This window comes from Macaca fascicularis, chromosome 9 (genome assembly GCF_037993035.2).
Source record: "Macaca fascicularis isolate 582-1 chromosome 9, T2T-MFA8v1.1".
NCBI lineage: Eukaryota > Metazoa > Chordata > Mammalia > Primates > Cercopithecidae > Macaca > Macaca fascicularis.
Window position 1 is genome coordinate 96690496 of NC_088383.1, and position 26932 is coordinate 96717427.

Here is a 26932-nt window from a genome sequence, read left to right on the forward strand (position 1 = left end):
AGTAGTTGGGACGGAATAGGGCAACTGGCAACAGATTTTGCATTTTGGTGATTTCCCTTTTTCTTTTACCCGTTTCCCTTTCCAGAACGAGCGACGTGACATAAGAGGTCCCAAGGGAGCAAACCTGAAAGCCAGAACCTCCTGAATACACAGACTGCCAGGGGGCCAGATGATGTTAGACACTCCGAAGATATAAGAAGCATCACTTCCTTCAGATAGAGTCGGTGAGACTATGATGTAATGAGAGTTCTCCTTGTGTTCCTCAGGAAGGCAGTTTGTGCCTTTCTACTTGAGGCATCATCTTTGATGGCTAAACAATTCTGCAACTTGGCCAGCGCAGTGGCTCACGCCTGTAATCCCAACACTTTGGGAGGCCGAGGCGAGAGGATCACTTGAGGTCAGGAATTCGAGACCAGCCTGGACAACATAATGAGAATTCGTCACTACAAAAAACAAACAAACAAACAAAAACCTAAAAATTAGCTGGATTTGGTGGCGCATGTCTGTAGTCCCAGCTATTTGGGAGGCTGAGGTAGGAGAATCGCTTGAGCCCGGGAGATCAAGGCTGCAGTGATCAAGCCACTCCACTCCAGCCTGGGGGTCAGAGCAAGCCCCTGTCTCAATAACAGTTTTGCAGCCTGATTGTTAACGAATGTTACTAGTTACAAACTTGTAATAATGTGGTGAAGATAATACCTAGTGAATGTCTGCTGGGGTGGGGCAATATGCTGCCATGTGCTTTATATGCATAACCTAAATACCCCAAAATCCTCTAAAATAGCTATTATTTTCTCCGTTTTTACTAATGAGCAAATTTTAAAGCTTAGAGAAACTTTTCTAAGTTCATATACTTAGGAAATAAAGGCAACAATTTCATTGAGACACAGATCTGCCTAATTCAAACCTTGTACTTTACATTTTCTCTTTGAGATGGTAATTTAATACGAGCTAAACTTTAAAATCTAGTTGAAAGTAAGACCATGAAATGCCAAAATCACAAGGCTTTAAAGGAAGGGATGAAAGGGATGCATGAATGTTGAAAACTGTGATTAAGTTCATGGACAGGAATCAGAATGGAATTTAATACTGTAAATGGTTCATGTTTTATACCCATGCCTTTTTAGTATTTAAGGCTTTTATGTATGTGCATGCCTACATTCCTAATTTTAAAAAAAATTGATGTGAAGCTAGGTTTGGGATTGCTAGACTAATTATTTAGAGAGATAGACCTTTGAGAATAACAGGAAGATTATGAGACCAGGACAATGTTCATTAAAAACAAACAACAACAATGAAAAAAAAACAAAAACAAAAACAGAGGCTATCAGTGCTCGGCAGACTTTCAAGAGACTCTCCACTGGGTCATTGGATGATCCCAAGTTGAATCATTGCTTGGGAGGCTCATGGGCACATGGTTTGACAGGACTAAAAGGGAATGGCCACTAAAGGAAAGAAACAGGTTTTGTGCCCCAATAGGGTAATTATACCCACTGGTAAGGAAAATGAGCTGAGAAATTCAAGGTGGTAATGGATTTTCATTCATTTGCTGAGTGAAATTGGTTCAACTAAGAGCCTCACCCGCCCTCCTCTAAGGACCAGGGTGACCAGCCTACCCAGTTTCAGTTTGCATGAGACTAAAAGGTTTGCTGGGATATAAGACTGGCTGAGAAAGTCTCAGGCAAATCATGAGTCACTCTACTAAAGACATCCTAAATGAATTCTACAATGAAATGGAGTTCCCAATATGGTTACATTTAGTTTCAATTCATCTGCCTAATATCTGAGGGATGATTGTGCAGGAAAGGAAACTCTTGAATAAAGTCATCAAGGCTGACAGTAAAGAGTCCACAAGCTCGAAAAGTGCTACACCTCACTCACTCCCTTTCCAGTGGTTCAGCTGTAAACCAAATGCCTACACCTGTGTGTTTTGGACCTAATATTTTCATTTAGCGAATCCTTAAGAAAGCTTCCATGTCTGGGCCTAAGACATGAAGTACATTCATTTTCAGCAATCATCAAATCAATGAGGTTCTTCCAGAATAGAGCAGAGTGAACATATGCTTTTCATACCGGGATAGCTTTATATAATCCCTGGCAACACAAATACCATATTTGGCCCACAGTAGGGGCTCAATAAATAATTCATTATATATAATATTAATCAGGAAATTAGAGCAGATTGTAGACTTTCTAGGCCTTTGCTCTTTGTTAGAATCAAGATATTAAAAACAATTATTACTTTATTGTAGAAAGTTTTTGGGTTTTGTGTGTGTGTGTGTTTTCTTTATCAATACCTCTTAAAATAGTTATGGCAGTTCTTCCCTGCCATAAAATTGTACTTAATTTTCCATTTTTGTTATTAAATGGAGTGTAGCCAGTTTGCTCTGCAACCAAAGTTAATGCACCAGATACTTGGTGGGAAGAAATAATTCCTTAGATTAGGTATTCTCGGCTGGGCTCAATGGCTCACACCTGTAATCCCAGCACTTTGGGAGGCCGAGGTGGGTGAATCACCTGAGGTCAGGAGTTCAAGACCAGCCTGGCCAACATGATGAAACCTTGTTTCTACTGAAAAAAAAATACAAAAATTAGCTGGGTGTGTTGGCAGGTGCCTGTAATTCCAATTACTTGGGAGGCTGAGGCAGGAGAATCTCTTGAACCTGGGAGGCAGAGGTTGCAGTGAGCTGAGATCATGCCACTGCACTCCAGCCTGGGCAACAGAGTGAGATTCCATCTCAAAAAGTAAATAAATAAATAAAAATAAATAAAATAAAATTAGGTGTTCTCAAATTTCATTGTATATGGATTAATTTGTACAACTTGACAAAATGCAGATTTCTGGCTCCCAGTCTTCAGAGACTCCCATTCAACTGCTCTAGGTTTTGACCTAGAAATCTGCATTTTAATATAAGCATCTGGGCTCTATGCCATGTGAGGATGCAAGAAGGTGTCTGTCTGCAAGCCAGGAAGGGTACCCTCACCAGACACAGCTTATGCCAGTATATTGGATATCCCAGCCTCCAGAACTGGGAGAAATACATTTCTATTGTTTAAGACTATCAGTAAATCAGTAAACAAACATCTGAGCTGATTGGGATATAGGTAGTTTTAGAACATATTTTGAGAAACTCTGCCCTAGTGAATGAAGACTGTAGATGTATTTTTGCAAAAATCTCCATCACCTCAACCTAAAAGGCCTATCTGGTCATCTGAACCTTTAACCCAACTGGAATACATCAAGAAATCAAGGCAAGGAAGCCTCATGACGAGATTCAGGATAGAACCCCTTTGGAAGGAAAAACAAATCTGAAATATTTGAATAAGTAAACACAGTAAACCTGACTCTATTCATTGCTCATTAGAAGTAATTCACTTGACAGTGATTTAAAAAGGATAGAACTTCAACAAATACATAAAATTTTGTAGCAGTAATTATGCCAGTATAAGTCACTTGGTTACCTTGGTTCTTTTAAAAATATCATAAAAGGATAATTTCAATTGTTATTTTTTAAGTTTTTAAATCATGTCTTCTGAATCATATGAACCATTATTTTGATAAGGTAAATGAAGTAGAATGGGTGGAGAAAGAAAAGTAAAGCAAGAATATGAAGCTATACCTGAAGCTGTACTTGAAGCTACAATAGACAGAATAATATAGAACACAATGGAGTAACTATTCAGCCATTTAAAAAAATGAGATCCTGTCATTTGCAACAACATGGACAGAACTGTAGGAGATTATATTAAGTGAAATAAGCCAGGCACAGAAAGACAAACTTTGCATGTTCTCACTCATTTGTGGGAGCTAAAAATTAAAAAAGTTGAAATCATGGAGATAGAGGGTAGAATGATGGTTATCGGGGGCTGGGAAGAATAGTGGTGGGGGTAGGAGGGAAGTGAGAATGGTAATGGGTACAAAAATATAGTTAGATGGAACAAATAAGATCTAGTATTTGATGACAGCAGGATGACTATAGTCAACAATAATTTAGTGTGCATTTTTAAATAACTAAAAGGGTATAATTGGAATGTTTGTAACAAAGAAATGATAAATGTTTAAGGTAATGGATACCTCATTTACTCTGATGTGATTACAACGCATTGTATGCCTGTATCAACATATATCATGTACCCCATAGATACACACACCTACTGTGTACCCATAAACTTGTTTTAAAAATTAAAAAAAGCTAAACTAAAAAATAATAATAAGAAATAAGATAGAATCAAGGAAAAAATAATGGAAATTTAAAATTTCAAAAGATTGGAAGTAGTAGAAAGATGAATTGATAACTCCATTCTGTAAAAAGGAGAGAACTAGAAAAAAAAAAGACAACAGCAAAGTTCAAAGAACATATTGCTATAAATCTACCTTCCATACTTTTATGTTTTTAAACTTTACACATAATTTTAAATGAGTATCTATAAAAAGAAGTTATATATAATTTTCTTGTGCTATCAGGGTAGTACTAATCCACAATCTGCATTTCTACATAACCTTTTTCTTAAACAGCATTGCCAAGTGTACTTTTTAAAAACTTCTACCACAAAATGTTTTCTAGAACTTGGAAATTTACAATCCACAATATTTTATTTAACTTCAATACAGTACTGTTCAAATGATACTATCTGTGAAAAATCGGGATTGAGCAAAACCAGAATTGCTTCAGATATCTAACCCTACTATATAGCCTCATTAGCAGAAGTTTTAAGGCATAGATGAAAGAGTGATCTCCCTAGGATTCAACTGGCACCTTCATAATGCCCCTGCCTATGGTTTCTTAAATGGGGAGGAGGTGGGAAGGATTGGGTAAGAATAACAAAGATATAAATGCATTAGTTAAAATAGAAGAAACAATAGTTGAAATGTTAATTCTCAATTCCTGTAACAACAGATTGATAGATGATGCATAAAACAAGACCAGATGCTGTGGTTTTCAGGATGCACTTGGCTTCCCATCCTTTATAACCCAGAGCAATTTTTGCTGTAAGTAGGTCACTTGCCTGCTCTCATTTACCTGATTCTAGGAAAAGGCCCTTGAAAGTATTTAGAAAATAATAGGTACCAGTACTTAATGTTTTAAAAATTAAGATTGCATAAAACCTTCCTTCTCCCACCCGTTTCTCTAATAGCCAGAATAACTGATAACCTTGAAGAATATGTGAAACTAAAATGAACAAAATAATTTGAGATCTTTTATCTTCTAAGCACAAGTACACTGAATTCTGTGTCCATTCTTTTAGTTCCTGTAATTCACTTTGCTTAGCACTGGCATAGTACTCAGCTCACAGAATTATAGCTGAAGTCTTTATTCTCCTATAAGATATTATCATCTTGAAAAAAGAGGATGCCTAGGACATAGGAGAGGCTTAACAAGATTTAACCTGACCAGAGAGAAAAGAGGATGCCTAGGACATAGGAGAGGTATAGATTTAACCTTACTAAAGAGAAAAAAAAAAAAGGGAAGGGGGAGGAAAGACAAGTGGTCCAAAGGTATGACATACGATTCAAACCATTTTACTGACGATAATTTTATGATTGCCCTATCCTGATGTGTCCATCAGAAACTGTCCAATCGGGGGAGTCTTCGTATCTATAGGGTATAAAAATGTGGACTTTTACAGACCTGGGTTTGAATTTAAGATCTGCTGTTTACCGACTCTGTTACTTTGGACAAATTACTTATGCTCTCAAGCCTCAGTTTCCTTATATTTAATGTGGGAACAGTAACAGTACACATGCCATGGATTTGCACTAAGAAACAAATGAGACAATACGTGCAAAGTACTGCGCTCAATGCCTGGCACTTAGCAAGTACTCAGTAAACATGCTGGTGTAATACCCCAGATGATATTTTCATTATACGACGAGGTGATATTCTCTCATTCCTAGATTCTGTAAGGACAATGATCTTTTCATATCTCCCCTGTGTTTGCATGAGGACCTTACCTCTCCAGTTTTCAACCATGGCATCTTGTCTGAAATGTTTATCTTCTCTGACTTGTGAAGAGGCTGTGCCTCTCTGTCCCGCTGACCTCTTGGTTCTCACGTTCCTATTCTTAATACACCCCTCTGACTGAGTCTTACTGATCAGTAGTCTATAAAACATTTATGATAGTTATATAAAACCTGTTAAGATTTCATCCTTATGACCCAAATATAATTAAGTTTAACATATTTATCGATCCATGAAAATAACTGTATGGATATTTCTCAGTTCACTGAAGACCATCATTAATATTAGCTGTTATTCCCATCTGTCAAGTAACAACCATTTATTGAGTGTACATTCTTTGCTTTTATGAATTTCTAAAGATTGAAACATCTTATAAAAATGCAAGTCCTCATATAGCTGTTGATTTTAAGTTAGAGGTTTGCCCTATATTTCATTCCTTCATTTGTTGCTTGCTTTTCCTTACTTAGATTGCTGAGTGGATTTTGCACAAGAAAAAGAAGTTAATTTAGTAGATGAAAGTGAGATGCTGAACAAGCCTTGAGATTTGAGAAGTCAATACTTTGCATGTCTTATCTTTTCTCTGCAAATCACAACCTTCCTATTAACCTCAGGGACAACCACAGCATCAGAGCTATTATTCTACATATAAAATTTAATTTATTTGTGCACAACACTTTTTTTTTTTAACTTTTAGAGATGGGGTCTTGCTCTGTTGCCCAGGTTGGAGTGCAGTGACTGGATCATAGCTCACTGCAGCCTCAAACTCCTGGGCTTATTAAGCAATCCTCCCAACTTGGCCTCCCAAAGCATTGGGATTACAGGCAGGAGCCATCATGCCCGGCCAAATACCAACACTTTTTTTTTTTTTTAATTTACTATGGGTAATTCATAGAAACATTCCCAAAGTTGAAGGAGCTTTACTGAGCAAAAGAAATGATATATCCTGTTCAGACACTGAATGTATTTTTTCCAAAGGCCAGGGCAAAGCTGGCTGATTTTAAGTGTTTTAGGTTGAAATATCTACTAGGTCTTCTTTCACCTAGAGGGGCCCAGCAGCAGTTCACTGGCAATCTGATGTTAAAAATCTCCCTTCTTCCTCTTTTATTGTCATTGTTTCTGGAACCAGAAAACAGCAGCAGCAACAACAACAACAAAGGGGGAAAAAATCAAATAACTTGTTTTACAGAAGTACAGGAAACTAAGTATACTAAATTGGCAGGGATGAAAGTCTCATTCAACTTCAAAATAGTATACCTGATAGATTTTCACAAACCTTTCTACTTTCTAGCCTGCTGCTTATTCAGTTGAAATACCAGCAATTCTGAAACCTTTGAATGCCCAAGTAAGGCCTAGTGCTAGAGGCATGCCCCCACCCATTTCTTTATGCCTTCTGAGTTTTCAAGTTAATGAGAGATCAGAAAAGGGGAGAGTAAAGGAGAGTAGACAAACAGGCTGACTCCCTAGTCATGTTTTCTTCTTCTATAGTGTTTTGTAAAAAGCTGAAGAAATGCTAATAATTCTTAGCTGGCTAAAAGCAGCTTTAGAATTCTGTCCAGATATTGTTGAACCTCTGGCTGGACCGTGTGCCACCTTCCACATTACAGTCCCTCCATCACTTAATCCTACTTATGTTATATAAACTAGCTTTCCATATACAGTGTCCTCACAGGCTAGTGTTTAAGAAACCTCTTCTGTCCTTCTCTCACCCCTTCCTTGGGACCCTTGGAAATAAACAGGTGAAGGAGTTTAAATGAATGATGTCTGAAGCCATGAAATACAGTGATTGTATTTTGTCTTGTTTTTGATAACTAATCATATTTCTTCAGTTTAATCAATCGTAAGGATTTGCAGCACCTGAACGCACACTCATAGGCCAAAAAGAGAAGACAACTAAAAGTCTTTCTAGTGGTACCCATTTCCTCCTCATTCTACAGGAAGATGGGGTCCATGACACTTCATTTTAAAGATCATTCTCAAAATCTGTTTCTGAACCCAACACAGGAAATTTATCAAGCATAGAGTGCCAGGGAGGTGAAGAACAAATATAGTCTCTACCAAAGTAGTTTGAAGCATGCAGGATGCAGATTATGGCTGTTTTATTCAGTATTTAATATACTATTATTTACTGTTACTAAATATGATACTGTTTATATAATGTCATAATGCTAAATATTTAATAATTTAATAAAATTCTGTTTCAGTATTTATGCAGTATTTGAGAAATTCTAAATTATGACAGTACTCAATGAGAGGTGCCAGCTCTTTGGCCTGTCACATGTCAGGTAGCCTTTCTGGGTTTCCTCCTATGAAATGAAAATACAGGCATACCTCATTTTATTATGCTTCCCTTTATTGTGCTTTGCAGATATTATGATTTTTGCAAATGGCAGGTGTGTGGCAACCCTGCATCTAGCCAGTGTGTCAGTGCCATTTTTCCAACAGCATGTACTCACTTCGTGTCTCTGTGTCTCATTTTGGTAATTCTTGCAATATTTCAAACATTTAAATTATTACATCTGTTATGGTGATCTGTGATTAGTGGATCTTTGATGTTACTATTGTAACATCTGGGCACCACAGACCACAGCCATGTAAGGCAGTGAAATTAATAAATGTTGTGTTCTGACTGCTCTACCAACCAGTCAGTCTCCTATCCCTATCCCTCTCCTCAGGGCTTGCTTTTCCCTGAGACACAACAATATTGAAATTAGACCAGTTAATAACCCTACAGTGGCCTTTAAATGTTTAAGTAAAAGGAAGAGTCACACATCTCTCACTTTAAATCAAAAGCTAGAAATGATTAAGCTTAGTGAAAAAAGGTTTGTTGAAAGCTGAAATACACCAAAAGCTAGGTCTCTTGAGTCAGACAATTAACCAAGTGATGAATGTAAAGGAAAAGTGGTTTTTTGTTTGTTTGTTTGTTTGTTTATTGGTTTTAAGAGACTGGGTCTTACTCTGTTGCCCAGGCTTGAGGGCAGTGGCATGATCATAGCTCACTGCAGCCTCAAACTCCCAGGCTCAAGCAATCCTCCCACCTCAGCCTCCAAAGTAGCTGGGACTACAGGTTCACACCACTGAGCCTGGCTAATTTTTTTTTGTTTTTTGCAGAGATGGGATCTCATTTTATTGCCCAGGCTGGTTTCAAACTCCTGGTCTCAAGCATCCTCCCATATTGGCCTCCCAAAATGTTGGAATTACAGGCATCAGCAACTGTTCCTGACCTAGAAAAGTTCTTAAAGGAAATTCAAAGTGCTGCTCCAGTGAATAGATGCATGATAAGAAAGCAAAAACAGCCTAATGGCTGACATGGAGAAAGTTTTGAATGGTCTGGGTAGAAGATCTAACCAACCACATTCCTACAATTTAATTCAGAGCAAGTCCCTCTCTTCAGTTCTGTGAAGGTTAAGAGAGGCAAGGAAGCTGCAGAAGAAGAATTTGAAGCCAGCAGAAGTTAGTTCATGAGGTTTGAGGAAGGAAGCTATCTTCATAACATGTAAGTACAAGGTGAAGCAGCAAGTGCTAATGGAGAAGCTGCAGTAATTTACTCAGAAGATCTAGCTAAGATGATTGATGAAGGTGGCTACACTAAACACAGACTTTCAGTGTAGACAGAACAGCCTTATTGGAAGAAAATGCCATCTGGAACTTTTATAGCTAGCAAAGAAAAGTTGATGCCTGGCTTTAAAGCTTCAAAAACAGGCTGACTCTCTTGTTAGGAGCTAATACAACTGATGACTTTAAGTTGAAACCAATGCTCATTGGTCATTCTGAAAATCCTAGGGCCCTAAGAGTTACTCTGTATCTACTCTGCCTGTGCTTTATAAATGGAACAACAAAACTGGGATGACAGCACATCTTTTTACAGCATGGTTTTCTGAATATTTTAAGTTCACTATTGAGAACTACTGTTCAGAAATAAATGATTCATTTCAAAATGTTAACTGCTCATTGACAATGCACTTAGTCACTCAAGAGCTCTGATGGAGATGTATAACAGAATGTTGTTTACATGCCTAACACACCATCCGTTCTGCAGTCCATGGATCAAAGAGTAATTTCAATTTTCAAGTCTTACTATTTAAGAAATACATTTTATAAGGCTATAGCTACCATAGATAGTGATTCTGCTGATGGGGAATCTGGGGAAAGTAAATTGAGAACCTTCTGGAAGGGATTCATTATTTTATTTATTTATTATTTATTTATTTATTTATTTATTTGAGACGGAGTCTTACTCTGTCACCCAGGCTGAAGTGTAGTGGCGTGATCTCGGCTCATTATAACCTCTGCATCCCGGATTCAAGCAAGTCTCCTGCCTCAGCCTCCCGAGTAGCTGGGACTACAGGCATCTGCCACCATGCCCAGCTAATTTTTGTATTTTAGTAGAGATGGGGTTTCACCGTGTTGGGCAAGATGGTCTCGATCTCCTGACCTCGTGATCCACTGGCCTCAGCTTCCCAAAGTGCTGGGATTATAGGCGTGAGCCACCTCTCCTGGCCAGGATTCATCATTCTAAATGCCATTGAGAACATTCATAATTCATGGGAGGTCAAAATATTAACATTAACAAGTGTTTGGAAGAAGTTGGTCCAACCCTCCTACATGATTTCTAGGAGTTCAAGACTTTAGTGAAGAAGTCACTGCAGATGTGGTATAAATAGCAAGAGAACTAAAATTAGAAGTGGAGTCTGAAGATGGGACTGAATTGCTGCCATCCCCTGATAAAACTTGAACAGATGAGCTACTTCTTATGAATGAGCAAAGAAAGTGGTTCCTTGAGATGGAATCTACACCTGGTGAAGATAATGTGAACATTGTTGAAATAACAAGGGATTTAGAATATTATATCAACTTAGTTGATAAAGTAGTGGCAGTGTTGAGAAAATTTACTGCAATCTTGAAAGAATTCTACTGTGGGTGAATGCTATCAAACAGCATCACATACTGCAGAGAAATATTTTCTGAAAGGAAGGATCAAATGTTGCCTCTACCCCCAACCCTCCACATATGATGAGTGGGGAATAACAGTAGGACACTGGGCCTAAAGAAAAATAATGCCCTTCATTTGTGGAAGGATCGGCTGACTATTAAGAATGTTGCCAAGGCTTGCAAATGTCAGAAAGCAAATGCAAGCAGCATGAAATAGCAGTAAAGTAAGGGCCAGATCAAAAGCTGAAAAAGGAAGTATGGTTAATATAAATACATCCTATCTTTCACACCAATCATGATTTTTCAGAATATGAGCTCATGAACAACTGAAGAAGATTCTTTTCTGCTTTATTACCAACTTTCTTGCTTTATTCTCTTACAAATTCCGCATTTTCTTGAATTTTGCCAATGGAGGTTTTACCTAACATGGCACCTTTTAGGAATGTAATCATCCCCACTCTCAATTGGTGAGAAATTACTGTAACAAATTCTGAAACACTTACATAGATTCTTATGAATCATGTTATGTTTTTTTCCCCCTGTCTTATGGTGCTGAATGAATCATGTTTAATTGAGAATTAGCTAAGGGGAAGAGTAGAGCAGTAAGGACATAGATTTATCTCTATTTATATTTTCATTTACTACTTTTATCAAGAATAATAGCATTTTACCTCTTTTTTGTTGGTTTTTAAATACCACTCTCTGGAAAGTAAATTCAGGAATAATAAACTCCTTACCTATTCAGCATAATCCAATTTATTGTTAATTCCATTGTCTATTAACATAGTAAATAGTGTGTTGGCTTGTAACACTTCTCTCATAGAAGTAACAAACCAACCTCAAACTTAAGAATAATAAGGCAAGGCTGGGCACAGTGGCTCACGCCTGTAATCCCAGCACTTTGGGAGGCCGAGGTGGGTGGATCACCAAGTCAGAAGATTGAGACCATCCTGGCTAACATGGTGAAACCCTGTCTCTACTAAAAATACAAAAAAACTAGCCAGGCATGGTGGCGGGTGTCTGTGGTCCCAGCTACTTGGTGGCGGGTGCCTGTGGTCCCAGCTGCTCAGGAGGCTGAGGCAGGAGAATAGCGTGAACCCGGGAGGCGGAACTTGCAGTGAGCCAAGATCACACCACTGCACTCCAGCCTGGGTGACAGAGCGAGATTCCATCTCAAAAAAAAAAAAAAAAAAGAGCCGGGCGCGGTGGCTCACGCCTGTAATCCCAGCACTTTGGGAGGCCGAGGCGGGCGGATCACAAGGTCAGGAGATCGAGACCACGGTGAAACCCCGTCTCTACTAAAAATACAAAAATTAGCCGGGCGCAGTTGTGGGCGCCTGTAGTCCCAGCTACTCGGGAGGCTGAGGCAGGAGAATGGCGTGAACCCGGGAGGCGGAGCTTGCAGTGAGCCGAGATCGCGCCACTGCACTCCAGCCTGGGCGACAGAGCGAGACTCCGTCTCGAAAAAAAAAAAAAAAAAAGAATAAGGTACATGCCTCTTTTTTTCTTGAGAAAGACACCTGTTCCAGTGGATGGAAATGGCTAGGGAAAATCTATATCTATGTCTAGAAAGATATAATTTCAACAAATCACAGACTCTCAGGATTAAAAGGAATACTGAATGTTATTGAGTCTTCAACCAAAGGCAGTTTGGATTAGAAAGAATGTTTGCTGTGGAATTAGAGGTCCTGGATCAAATCACAGCTTTACCACTTAATGACTGCACATTTTGGGTGACTTATTTAACCTCTCTGAGCCTTGGTTTTCTCATCTATAAAATAGGGATAGTGTCTACGTTATAGAGTTGGTGAGAAGATTGGAGATACGCTACATAAAGGAACTAGGACGGACACCATAAACATTTTAGAAATGATTGTGTTTGTTGTCATCATAATTATCTCACCAAGTGGACACTGAACTAACTTAAACATTCTGGTGACATAGGATTCACGAACTGCTCCAGTTGCCATCTCATGTTCAGAGAACCCTTCAGTGTTACATCTTCCCTTTACTGAGCCTAAATATTTTCCCCTAGAACTTTTATCCATTATTCTCATTCTTGCCAGTGAGGCTACACAGATTAAGTCTATGTGACTAAATTAAGTGTGAAACTAGAATGGAACATATGCGTCAAGAGTGGTATGACCAGTGTAGATACTATATATTTATCATCACAATTTAGGATCGAACTATCTTCCTTTTGCTAGTAACCACCCTTTTGATACCTATTGAATTTGTTGTTCATAAAGCCTATTCTTCACTAGAATTTGGGTCCTGCATGCTGTACCAGTCACAATTTTGAGGGAGAGACTCAAGTGCAGAGCCTTACAATTTAATTTGTGTCATATTTATCAATAAATGTTAAATTCCTTATGATACAACAAATGTAATTTGGCTCTTTAATCAGTTATAATGTCATAGGGCATACCCATAAGTTAATGTGACTAACAGGTGGTTAAGAACCTGGTGCATTTTATTTAACACTTTATATAGTATTTAATATATGCCAGCTACTGTTCTAGGTGCTTTACATATATCAACTCATATAATTCTCATAACAAACCTGTGTAGTAAGTACTATAATTATCCTCAGGTAAGGAAATTGAGGCACGGGGAAGTTAAGTAACTCTTTCAAGGTCAAATAGTAAGTACTAAAGCCAGGATTAGACCAAGGCTATCTAATTTTAGAACCTGTATTCATACTCATTATGCCCTGTTCCCAAAATTTTCTGTTACATAGATTGTTGTGGCTTTTTTTTTTTTTTTTTTAGACAGGGTCTCGCTCTCTCACCTAGGCTGGAGTACAGTGACAGTGACCACTGCAACCTCCACCTCCCAGGCTCAAGCGATCCTCCTGCTTCAGCACCCCCACACCAGGCAACATAACAAGACCCCCATCTCTACAAAAAAATTAAAAAAGAATTGTCAGGGTATGGTGACCCATGCATGTAGTCCCAGCTACTTGGAAAGCTGAGGTGGGATGATCGCTTGAACCCAGGAGTTTGAGGCTGCAGCGGGCCATAACTGTATCATTGCACTCCAGCCTGGGCAACAGAGTGAGATCCTATCTCAGAAAAAAACAAAAACAAAAAAACATGGCTGCAGTGGGCCGTGTTTGTGTGGGTCTGTTTCTAGGCTGTTGATTCTGTTCCAATCATCTCAAGTGTCTACCAATACTAGATTATGTTGATTAATCTAGCTTTATAGTACAACTTAAAATCAGGTAGTTTCATTCTTCAACCTTATTTTTCTTTTTCAAACATTTTGATTTTTCTAATTATTTTAGATTGCTATATTAATTTTAGAATAAGCTTGCTGTATTTTAAATTTTAAAATTATAATTTGTATAAATTTTTAAAATACAATTTAAAATTTTATTAATTTTAGAATCAGCTTGCTATATTTTAAAATTTTGTTTTGTGAATTCTGTTGAGATATTTAGTGGAATTGAATTAAACCATAGATTAGTTTGATGGGTTGAGTCTTTCAGTTTTCTTTCCTTCCAGAGATTGGAGTCTTGCTATGTTACCCAGGCTGCAGTGCAGTGGCTATTCACAGGCATGATCCTGCTACTGATCAGCATGGGAATTGTGACCTGCTCCCTTTTTTACCTGGGCTGGTCCACCCCTCCTTAGGCAACCTGGAGTACCCCCCTCAGGAGGTCGCCATATTGATGGCAAACTTAGTGCCAACATCCAAGCAGCATAGCGAACTACAGCCCAGAGCTCCTGGGCTCAAGCACTTCTCCTTCCTCAGACTCCTGAGTACCTGGTATTTTTCCAGTTCTGAACATAGTATATCTCTCCATTTATTTATAGTTAGATCTTCTTTGATTGCTTTCATTAATGTTTTGTAGTTTTCAGCATACATATTCTATTAATGTTTTGTTAAATTTGTACCTTAGTATTTCAATATTTTTGGAGCTATTGTAAATGGTATTGTTTAAAAAATACTAGTTTCTAGTTGTTCATTGCTGGTATATGGATGTAAAATGTTGTGTGTGTGTTTACCTTTTGTCCTATGACTTTACTAAAGTCAGTTCTAGGAGTTTTTTTAAAATCTCTTATTTGGTTTTCTATGTAAACAATCATGTCATCTGCAAATAGACATTTTTATTTCTTCCTTCCCTATCAGTATGTCTTTTATCTTCTTGCCTTATTACACTGAATAAAATTCCAATATAATGTCACATAGCAATGGTGAGTGAAGACATTCTTACCTTGTTCCTGACCTTAAGGGGTAGAATTCAGTCTTTCACCACATGTAATACGATATTAGATGTTGGCTTTTTGTACATAACCTTTATGAGGTTGTGGAAATCCCCTTCTACCCTCGTCTGCTGAGAATTTTTTTTTTTTTTTAATCTGAATGGATGTTGAAATCTGTCAAATTTTCTTCCTTTCCTTTCCTTTCTTTCCTTTCTCTCTCCTTCCTTCCTTTCTTCCTTCTTTCTTTCTTTTTTCTTTTTTTTTTTTTTGATGGAGTCTCACTCTGTCGCCCAGGCTGGAGTGCAGTGGCACAATCTTGGCTCACTGCACCCTCCACCTCCGAGATTCAAGCAATTCTGCTTCAACCTTCTGAGTAGCTGGGACTACAGGCATGCGCCACCACACCTGGCTAATTTTTGTATTTTTTGTAGAGATAGGGTTTCACCATGTTGGCCAGACTGGTCTCGAACTCGTGACCTCAGGTGATCTGCCCACCTTAGCCTCCCAAAGTGCTGGGATTACAGGCATGAGCCACCAAGAGTGACCTGTTAAATGCTTTTTATGTATCAAATGACATGATCATGTAGCTTTTCCTCTTTAGTAATACGGTGGATTACATTGATTGATCTTTAGAATATTGATCCAGCTTTGCATTTTCAAGATAAACCTCATTTTGGCATGGTATATAATATTTTTATATACTGCTGGATTCAATTTGTTAATATTTTGTTGAAGATTTTTGTGTCAAAATCCAAGGCAGATATTGGTGTATAGTTTTTTCTTGTTCTGTCTTTGTCTGGCTTTGGTATCAGAATAATGCTGGTTTTATAAAAATAAATTGGTAAATGTTCCCTCCTCTTCTATTTTCTGGAAAGAATTTGTGTAGAATTGGTATTAATTCACCTTTAAATGATTGATAGAATTTGACAGTGTAACCATCTGGGCTTGGAAAAATTTTTTGAGAGGTTTTAAACTAAATTCAATTTCTTTACAGGTATAGGATTCATCAGGTTATTTAAATTTGCTTATGTGAGCTTTGGTGGTTTGATTTTGAGGAATTAGTCTTTCACATAGGTTGTCATATTTATGTGTGTTGAGTTGTTCATAGTATTTCCTTATTTTTAGAATACCATTGCATTTGTAGTGATATCTTCTCTTTCATTCCTGATATGGTAAGTTGTGTCTTTTCTTTGTAATCTTGCAAGAGATTTGTGAATTTCACTGGTCTTAAAGAACCAGTTTTTTGTTTCATTAATTTTTCTCTATCGATTTTCTGTTTTCAATTCCATTCATTTCTGCTCCTAGCTTTTAAAAATTTTCTTCCTTCTGCTTGATTTGGGTTTATTTTATTATTATTAACTTTTTAGCTTCTTAAAGATCAGTGACATGAGATCTTTCTTCTTTTTTAATGTCAATATTTCATGTTATAAATATAAATTTCCCTCTAAGCATTGCTTTAGCTGAATCCCATTCCACAAATTTTCATATGTTGTGTTTTCATTTTCATTCAGTTCAAAATATTTTTTCCTTTTGGCTTCCTCTTTGACCCATGGATTACTTAGAAGTATAATGTTTATAAATGTTTGGAGATTTTACTTTTACTTCTAAGTTTATTGTATTATGACTGGAGAGCATATTTTATATGATTTCAATTCTTTTTTAGGCTGGATTATGTTTTGATGAATGTGCCATGTACATTTAAAAGAGTATGTATTCTGCTATTGTTGAATGGAGTATTTTATAAATATCTATTAGGTACAGTTGGGTTGATGGTATGGTTCAATTTTTCTATGTTTTTGCAGATTTTCTGTTTACTACTTCCATCCATCCCTGAGAAAGGAGTATTGGTGTTTCCAAATATAATTGTGGATTTGTCTGTTTCTCTTTTCAGTTCTATCAGGTTATAATTCACACATCTTATAATGCCCTTCTTTATCTCCAGTAATTTTCTTTGCTCTGAAGTCTACTTTGTCTGATATTAATATAACTATTCTCGCTTCCTTTTGGTTAGTGTTCGCATGGCATATATTTTTCTATTTTTAACATACCTATATAAATGTATTTTGAATTGAGTTCTTTTTTACAACACATACATAGCTCAGTCATGTTTTTGCATACATTTTACCAGTCTGTTTTAGTGGGTATATTTAGGTTTTTTCTCACGTAATGTAATAATTGATATATTCAGATTTAGGCCTGCCATTTTATTTATTTGTTTTCTATTTGTTTCCTTTTATTTTCTTTCATGTATCTGTTTTCTCTTTCCTACCTTCTTTTGGGGCGTTTGTATATGTTTTAAAATTCCATATTTTTGTTAGTTTTTGACTATATGTTCTTTTTAAAAAAGTTTTTAATGATTGAGATCAAAATATGAATATTTAATTTTACACAACCTACTTAGAATCAATATTTTAACACTTCAAGGGGGATATAGAAATGTTATAATCATTTAGCTCCCATTACCTTTCCCTCTTTATGTTGTAGTTGTCTTATGTATTGCATTTACATACACTGAAAACCCCATTAATGTTATCAGTTCTGCTTTCAAACATGAAACAAATTTTAAGGAACTTAAGAGGTGAATTGTTTATTTTATTTACCATTTCTGTTTTTCCTTCTTTATTCCTTGCTTTTGTTTTGTTTTGTTTAGAGTCAGGGTCTTGCTCTGTCACCAAGGCTGGAGAGCATTGGCACAATCATAGCCCACTGTAACCTCAAATTCCTGGACTAGAAGTGATCCTCCTACCTCAGCTTCCAAGTTGCTAAGACTACCACCATGTCTGGCTCCTCCTTTATTCTTGATGTTTCAGGTTACCTTATGATGTCATTTCTGTCTGTCTGAAGAAGTTCCATTCGTAATTCTTTAGAGCAGGTATGCTGACAACAAATTATCTTTGTTTTCCTCCCCCAAAAATGTGTTTATTTCAAATTTAATCATGAAGGATATTTGTGCTAAATATAGAATTCTAGGTTGACAGGTTTTTATTTTTAGCCCTTTAAGTTGTTCTACTTCATTCCATCCTCCATGGTTTCTGATGAGAAATCTACAGACATTCACGTTGCTTTTCCCCTGTAAATAATGTATCATTTTTTTCTACCGGCTTTCAATAATTTTTCTTGTTTCAGTTTTTAGCAGCTTGATTATGATGTGTTTGGGCATGAATTTCTTTGGTTATACCCTGTTTGGTGTTCTCTGAGTTTCTTGAATCTGTAAGTTATGTTTTTCACCAAATTTAAGAAATTTTTATTCTTTCAAATATTTGTTACTACATTGTATTCTTTCCTCTCTTCTTCTGGATCTCCAATATCGTAAATGTTAGATCTTTTGGTATTGTCCCACCAGTCCCTCAGGCACAGCTTTTTTTCCTCAATATTTTTTCTCTCCATTGTTCACATTGGATAATTTCTGTTGCCTCATCTTCAAATTCACCGACTATTTCCTCTCTCATCTCCATTCTGTAATTGAGCCCATACAATTAGTTCTTTATTTGTTATTATATTTTTTAGTTCTGAATTTCAATTTCATAGTTTTTTAAAATTATTTTTTGCATTTCTTTCAGGAACTTTTTTATCTTACGATCTGGTACACTTTTCTAATAACTGTTTTAAAGCTATAGTCAGCTAATTCCAGCATCTGTAGCATCCTGGCATTGTCTCTATTGTCTTTTCTTATGTGAGTTGAGATTTTCCTGGTTCTCTTACACTGAATAGTTTTGAATTGTATCCCAGACATTTAATATATTATAAGACTCTGGGCCGGGCGCGGTGGCTCACGCCTGTAATCCCAGCACTTTGGGAGGCCAAGGCGGGCGGATCACGAGGTCAGGAGATCGAGACCATCCTGGCTAACACGGTGAAACCCCATCTCTACTAAAAATACAAAAAATTAGCCGGGCGTGGTGGCGGGCGCCTGTAGTCCCAGCTACCGGGAGGCTGAGGCAGGAGAATGGTGTGAACCCGGGAGGCGGAGCTTGCAGTGAGCCGAGATCGCGCCACCGCACTCCAGCCTGGGAGACAAAGTGAGACTCCTTCTCAAAAAAAAAAAAAAAAAAAAAAAGACTCTGGGTTTTGTTTAAATCATATGGAGAATACTGATATTTTTGTTTTAGCAGGTAATAGATCTGTTTTGGTTCAAGCCAAAAGTTCCAACCAACCTTCTGTCAGTTGTAGTTTCAATATCAATTCCATTTTCAAAAAGAATATTTTGCTTTCCATGCTATTTAGATCTATCCTCTATGTGTACTACCAGTCAGTAGTGGTAGGGTGATGGAATTGTGTGTCCTTTAGTTCAGTCTCAAAGTCTTTTTGGTACCTATGCTGTTTGCGATCAGATCCATCCTTGTGCAACTTGAAGGTGAGTCTAGGAGGTTATAATCAACTTAAATGCTACTTCCCTGAGTTCCTCCCTCTTCATGGTCTCTAGTACTTTCTTATTCCTAGGACTTCCTCTTTCAGTCCCACAGCCAGAAATCTAGTGCTTTAGTTACCCTACTGTGTGGTATGTACTTTCTGGTACTACACTATGTCCAGGGCTCAGCAGTGGAAGGACAGAGAAGAAAAAATCAACTGGTGTTTATCCCACCCTCCTGAGGCCCCAACTTCTCCACAGAAGAAGGTTATCTTCCCTCAGAGATATTGGAGCCTGTGGCCACCTGCTGACATTGCAGTCATTACCACTGCTTGGTTAGCAGGATTTCTAGGGGCTTGAGGCACTAGAGAATGGAGAACAAAGGAAAAGAAATTAGCAGATTTCTCCCACACTCTCTGAGTATTAGGAGATGCTTTTCCTGCTCCTTGAGCCAGAACTAGAGGGCTTCTCCTGGGGCTCTGTCTGTCTGTGCCTATTCTGAGTTTCACACTGCCTTATTTCTAGACTGAGGTTCTGATAGGGAAAAAACAAAAATAGAAAACTCACTGCTTGTTCAGTAGTACTTTAAATTCTAGTCTTTTTCCCCAATTCACTTGCTACTTTTTATCTTCCAGTGTCCTCAAGTAGCTGCTTCATGCATTCTATCTAGGTTTTATAACTATATTTAATGATAAAGACAGGGTGGGCTGGGCGCAGTGGCTCACGCCTGTAATCCCAACAGTTTAGAAGGCCGAGGTGGTTGGATCACCTGAGGTCAGAACTTCAAGACTAGCCTGGTCAACATGGTGAAACCCAGTCTCTACTAAAAATACAACAATTAACTGGGCGCGATGGTGCACACCTGTAGCCTCAGATTGTGGCACTGCAGTCCAACCTGGGTGACAGAGTGAGACTCTGTCTCAAAAAAAAAAGACAGGATGGAGTGTGCTTACTCCATCTTGCCTAGAGCTGTAATGGAACATTGTTTTTAAATGGCTGTTATGGATTGAATGTTTTTGTCTCCTTAAAATGCACAAGTTGAAGCCCTAACCCTGAATGTAGTGGTATTTAGCAATGGGGCCTTTGGGAGGTAATTAGGATTAGATGAGGTCATGAGAGTGGGGCATCATGATGGGATTAGTGCCCTTATAAGAGGAGACATCAGAGAGCTCATTCATATTCTCTCTCTCTCTCTCTCTCTCTCTCTCTCTCTCTCCCCCCCCTCTCTCCCCTGCCCCTCCTTTTTGTGAAGACATAGAAAGAAGGCAGCTGTCTGCAAGCCAGAAAGAGAGGCTTCACCAGGAATTAAATCAGCTGGCACCTTGATTTGGGACTTCCCAGCCTCTCAAACTGTGAGAAAGTAGATTTCTGCTGTTTTTGCCATCCAGTCTATGGTATTTTGTTTTGGCACCTTGAGCAGACGAAGACAATTGCCAACATATTTATGAAAAAATTCTTGGTACTACATATTGTGTCATTCTTCCCAAATCAATCACTACTTTTCCTCATAATTCTACCTGTACATGTTTTCTTCAAGATTTATAACAAATTATACTTAGCTGAATTTCTAGACAGAAATAGAAACAAATCCCCCAAAACTAGATGGGTAGCTTTAGAGATCCAATAATTCTGTGTCATATAGTTGTAACACTTCAAATATATATATTTTGATATGTCTTTTTTGAATTAACTTATTGCTTAATTGTTTGGTCTTCAGTCACCTTGACTAAATTTGCCTGATGTTTCTCTGTAAATAATCTCAAGGCTAGGTGACCTAGGTCCTGTTTGGGCCAATTATTTTTATTTTTATCTCTGAGAAGCTTGCCTCAAAGAGAACTTTTGGTTAGGAGCCAACAATCCATTTCTTTCACATACATCCTGTTAAACTCTAAGAAATGAGGATCGTATTGAATAAATATAAATGAGTAGAAGGAAGATAAAGCAATTTGCTTGTCTGCTGCAGATAGTAGTTTTAAATAAATTTTTACCTAATAATAAACCGAACATGAGTAATTCTTGACCATCAGAAGAGAAGGACAAGTCCTTATAATTGGAGTGGAACTGGACTAGAACTAGGCTATTGTCTCAAGTGGGACGAAGACTCTAGAATAGATCAGTGAGCTTTGTACCTAAGGCAATTTCATGTTATGCTCTATTGCTCTCCACCAGATGGATTTCTTTCTTTCTTCCCCCACACCCCAGTAATCTTTTCCATCTCATCTATTCCCTTTTCTTTTTCTCTTCCTCACAGTTTTTATATCTGTGAACCTAGATTAATCAGTAGATTTAAAGAAGTAGTGGGATTTAAAGAAACTGCTCATCCTTGATCCTTTTTAAAAATCTGTCAACACCTCCCATCTTTTCCTTGTATGCTGCCTTCCTGTTCCTGTTCCACCTTTCCATGTTGTCCTTCACTTCATGGCCAGGCTTTAGCCCTGCCAGTAGTGGCCAGAGACATGAATTAACTCTGTTTGAGTCACTTAGGAATAAAAAGATTATTACTGACCTCAATTCTAGAATAAAAATACTGTGGTTTTTCTCTCCCACACTATAATTTTACTAAAACATTACATAGTTCCAGAGTTAATCAGGATACTCTGTGAAATTAAACCTTAATTGTGATTTGGCTACTTCCTTCTTAGGGAAAATTAAAAGAGAAATATTAGAAAATGATAATTTCAGGCTGGATGCAGTGGCTTATGCCTATAATCCCAACACTTTGGGATGACAAGGTGGGAAGATTGCTTGAAGCCAAAGGTTTGAGGCCAGCCTGGGCAACATACTGAGACCCTGTCTCTAAAAATAAAAGTAAAAAAATTAGCCGGGTGTTGTGGTGTGCCCCTGTAGTCCTAGCTACTTGAAGGCTGAGGTGGGAGGATCACTTGAGCCCAGGAGGTTGAGGCTGCAGTGAACCATGATTGTGCCATTACACTCCAGCCTAGGTGACAGAGTGAGACCCTGTCTCTGAAAAAGAAAATGATAATTTCATCAGAACTTGTTTGAAAGAGAAACATTAGTTTCTTGAACAAAATTAGGAGTGCACATTTGAGGGAATTTTGGTTATTTCTACTGCAACTGAGGAAACAGGTATGTTACTATGTTTGATTTGTAATTAACAAGGCCTCATATCCCTTTTTTCCCCCGCTTCAGGGAACAGAATATTTCTTAAGTTTGACATTTCCTCTCTTGATGTTCCCTCTGGAAAACATAAAATATAAATAGTGATTAAGGTCTTTCCAGATAATGTCCTGTACCAAAGTGTAGAAAGAACATACATAATGTCCCACACGAAAGCGTAGAAAGAACATAACATGACATCATAATGTAAAGTAATATATGATGATATTTTTATCTCAGGGCTATATTATATCCAGCTGATAAGTTTTATTTGTATGTTTGTTTATAATTGAAAAAGTATATAGTCTTTTAGTCATGGAGTGTATCAAACTTAACTGAGCATCTCTCTGATACTTAAAAATACTGCTAGCATTATGAGATGCTTCCACTGAAGTGAAAGCTAAGATGTAGTTAGGAGTTGTCAAGCTTTACACTAGAGCCTATATGAAGTTTTGATTCTAAATGTTACTGTACCTTCTGACAACTGTGAATGAATGAACCTGGTTCTTGGGGAGCCCGTTCTGGTTTTCTCTTTGCACAGTTAAGCTGGGACTAGCATCATTCTAGTTTGCAGGCGACATTCTCTGGGAAGCTGGTCTACGGGGGAGCTGACATCTTCTGAACCTAGTCCCCACAGAGAACTTCGAATGAGTGGAATCAAGAGGTTACGTGCATTCTTGCTCATGTCATAATGCTGGACATGTGACTTCAGAGAAGCATGTGCCAGGTCAATATGATTGAGCTGTTCCCACAATACAAAGCCTTGACCATAGATCGATTCAGAGGCAAATGCAGCCTTCTTAGACTCTCAACCGAAACATTGGTGTGACATAGAATTATAATAAAAGATATACAATTATTTCAAAAGTACTGTTTTACTGGGATATCTCAAAGCTAAGAAAATCTTTATTTTCTTATCTCCTATCTTTTATTTGATGATAGTTATTCATCGCTCATTCAGCCTTTACTGAAAGCTTATCATGTATCAAACAATATGCCACGTGTCAGAGAGGGCAGCAAAGAGAGTACAATTGAGTTAGAGTACCTGCACTCAATAATAATAACAACTAACACTTACATAGTGCTTTCTGTGTGCCAGGCTTGTCCTAAGTGATTTTACATGCATACACCCTCATTCAATCCTTATAAAAACTCAATGAGAGGCCGGGTGCGGTGGTTCATGCCTGTAATCCCAGCAACTTTGAGAGGGTAAGGCGAGCAGATCACTTGAAGTCAGGAGTTCGAGATCACCCTGGCCAACATGGTGAAACCCCATCTCTACTAAAAATATAAAAATTAACCGGGCATTGTGGCAGGTGCCTGTAATCCTAGCTACTCAAGAGGCTGAGACAGGGAAATCGCTTGAACCTGGTAGGGGGATGTTGCAGCTTGCTGAGATCGTGCTACTACACTCCAGCCTGAGAAACAGAGTGAGACTCCATCTCAAAAAAAAAAAAAAAAAAAAAATTAAAAACCCAAAGAGATGGCTACTATTATCATCTCCATTTTACAGATGAGGACCTGGGTACATAGAGATTAAGTAACTTGCCAAAGATCTCACAACTGGTAAGTGGCAGAGCAAAATTTGAAAACAAACCATCTTGTTCCAGAAACTGTACTTTTAACTTCATGATAAATAGCTTCCTGAGGAATTTATGATCTGAGTATACATAGTAAGTACCTCCCCTTTAAGGGTAAGGCAGTAGGTAGTGGTGAATAGGGAACCAAAAGGTGACTCAGGTTGAGTAAAACAACACCAGGCATATCTGACTCAAGGAATGCTTCAGAGGCCGGGAGTGCACACCTGTAATCCCAGCACTTTGGGAGGCTGAGGCAGGAGGATCACTGGAGCCCAAGTTCAAGACCAGCCTGGACAACATGACGAAACCCTCTCTACAAAAAATACCAAAATTAGCTGGGTGTTGTGGCACATGCCTGTAGTTCCAGCTGCTCGAGGCTGAGAGGTAGGAGAATCACTTGGACCTGGGAGGTTGAGGCTGCAGTGAGCTGTGATCGTGCCACCGCACTCCATCCTAGGCAATAGAGTGGGACTCTGTCTCAAAAAAAGAAAAAGAGGAAAAAAGGAATGCTTCAGTCTGCTCCAAAGAAAAGAATGGAGTAATGTGAAGTATTAAATGTAGCAAGAGGCCACTGCAGTAGCTCACACCTGTAATCCCAGCACTTTGGGAGGCTGAGACGGGAGGATCACTTGAGCCCAGGAGTTCGAGACCAGCCTGGGCAACATAGTGAGACCCTGTCTCTTAAAAAAATAATAAAAAGTAAATAAAAATAAATGTAGCAAGAAATTGGAAATCTTTATCAACGGATAGCAATCTAGTTTAATGTTATGTGCATGGCCACAATCCTTATTCCACTGTATCCTCCTTTCACATATATATTATGAAGGTTAATGAATACAATAATTCTGATAACATTTCTTTTCTCCCTTTCTCCCTCCTCTGGTAGAGTACTCACATAAAGGCTGCATTCACAGTTGAGGTTAGAACTTGTCTAGGCATGTCTGGTGAGCTGATGGGAGGAGTTTGCCAGGAGAGTATGTTCAGAATACTGGAAACCTTAGGGAGAAAACTCCTGAAGGTAGAAAATTGCAGAAATTATAATATAGCCTCAGCTGCTATCAGAGAAGGATGGCTTTAGTACTTTTGGTAGAGAAGCAGTGTAGCAGCAAATTTTAAGAGATACATAAGAGGTATTTAAGTAGATCATGCCGGTAGGTCATTTAGTAGTAGTATACAATTAATAAATATTCATTATTACTTGTGTGACAGTGCTTACCCCACACTATCCTTATAGAAACATATTTGCAGAGACCTGGGGAGAAAATGCAAACATGCCAGAGGGCTTCATAAGACCATACATACCCTTAAATGACTCCATTAAGTGTTATCAACAAATGTTAGTAATAATAAATACAGTTATTATCATTATTGTTCTTATTACAGCCCCATTTTATGTTATTACTGATTTTTTAACAGGGTCATTGAGAAAATAAGACTTCATTTTCAAAATATTTAAATGTCCAGTCAGATCCTGGCAGCAGCTGCAGCGGCTCTCCTTGCCATTTCCTTTTCACTTTTGGAAACATGGGCTTCCATGTGGCTGTCTTTGATGATGTCATCCAGTTGTTCAGTGACATGAAAGTGTGCAAGTCTTCAACACTAGAAAAGGCGAAGAAGCGCAAGAAGTTGCTGCCCTTCTGCCTGAGTGAGTACAAGAAGAACATCATTCTCGCAGAGGCCAACAAGATCCTGGTAATTAATGTGGACCAAACCATTGACGATCCCTATACCACCTTTGTCAAGATGCTGACAGGTAAGGACTGCCCTACGCCCCCTATGATGCCACCAAGGACAGCAAGAAGAAGGACCTGGTGTTTGTCTTCTGGGCCTCTGAGTCTGCATCCTTTAAGAGCAAAATGATCTATGCCAGCTCCAAGGACACCATCAAGAAGAAGCTAGGGGTCAGCACCGTCATCTTCCTGGAGGACAAACCTTTGTGATCCCCTCCAGCCCCTTTCCTGGAGAATCTAGTAGTCCCAGACCTGCCCTCAGGGATTGCAGGCTGGCCCCTTCCTGCCAGACTGGAGGGGCTGGGGGAATCCCAGCAGAGGGAAGGCACTCCCTTTACCCCCATTGCCAAACAGACCCCCAACTCCCTGGATTTTCCTCCTCTCTCCATCCCTGACAGTTCTGGCCTTCCCAAACTGCTTGGATATTCTGCTTCCTCTTGGGTTGAAGCAGACCAACTTCCCCCAGGAACCCCAGTTGGGGAAGGCCTATATATATATTTTAAAAACAACCCCGCTTTCCACCTGTTCCTCCCCCTTCCCATGCTACAACTTCTAACCACAACAGTGACTCTGTGCTTGTCTGTTTAGTTCTGTGTATAAATGGAATGTTGTGGAGATGACCCCTTCCCACGCCAGCTGGTTCCTCTCCCTTGGTTATGGCCACTAATGGAAACCAGACTAGTAAGCGACCTTTAATTTAAAAAAAAAAAGAAAAGACAATAAAATAATACTCAAATGTTTAAGCAGATTTCCCTAAACAGAAAGAGTAGAATAGAATTCATATGAATAAGCAAACAATTTAATTGTTACTACTGGGCATTATGGTATGGATTTTGCTTTCCTACAGAAAATAACTCCACAACTGATTTTATTAGTATATCATTAATTTCTTGCTAAGAGTCATTTTCACTTATCTCGCCATTGGATATTTGTGAAATCACTAATATTTCTTTTATCCATCATTCATATGTAAGTAAACAAGTACCTTACTTCCTCTTTCCAGGCAAGCAGTGGTTCCAAATATAGCCATGTGTCACATAACAGGGATTTGTTCTGACATGAA

The 26932-nt window shown here is 38.3% G+C and overlaps 1 protein-coding gene and 1 pseudogene across 1 annotated transcript in view; one reads left to right on the forward strand and one right to left on the reverse strand.

Annotated features, from left to right (window-relative positions):
* The window catches only part of ATAD1 (ATPase family AAA domain containing 1), a 65416-nt gene extending 65203 nt beyond the window's left edge, over nucleotides 1–213 (reverse strand). The window contains exon 1 of the mRNA XM_045361172.2: nucleotides 125–213. The gene's annotated coding sequence lies outside the window, so the exon portion shown is untranslated. The remainder of the gene's footprint in view (nucleotides 1–124) is intronic.
* Nucleotides 1–26217, forward strand: LOC102132604 (cofilin-1 pseudogene; annotated as a pseudogene).
* Nucleotides 26218–26932: the final 715 nt, after the last annotated feature.